The sequence below is a fragment of the Scyliorhinus torazame genome, chromosome 12, assembly GCF_047496885.1.
Source record: "Scyliorhinus torazame isolate Kashiwa2021f chromosome 12, sScyTor2.1, whole genome shotgun sequence".
Classification (NCBI taxonomy): Eukaryota; Metazoa; Chordata; class Chondrichthyes; order Carcharhiniformes; family Scyliorhinidae; genus Scyliorhinus; species Scyliorhinus torazame.
In genome coordinates, this window is record NC_092718.1 from 159726779 (window position 1) to 159727062 (window position 284).

Genomic DNA, 284 nt, shown 5'->3' on the forward strand with positions numbered 1-284 from the left:
CCGCCAGTGGCGACTAAAACCACCTGCACTAGCTTCAAATTATTTGCCAATCGTTAAATAATGATTGGAGCAACATTCAAAAAAGTTGGTTGACTTGAATTCTTAAAATTGCTTCCCAGAAAAAACAATATCTAGTGTAGGGATAGGGTTGGTGGTGGAATTAAGTTTTAAGTCCCCGGAAAGTTGGGCTCCTCTGGGTTTTTCGTTTCCTGTATGTCATTCTGTTCTTGCTTAATTGCCGTTGAACCACACCCTTTGGCAAGGGACGGTGCTCAGAGAACTGG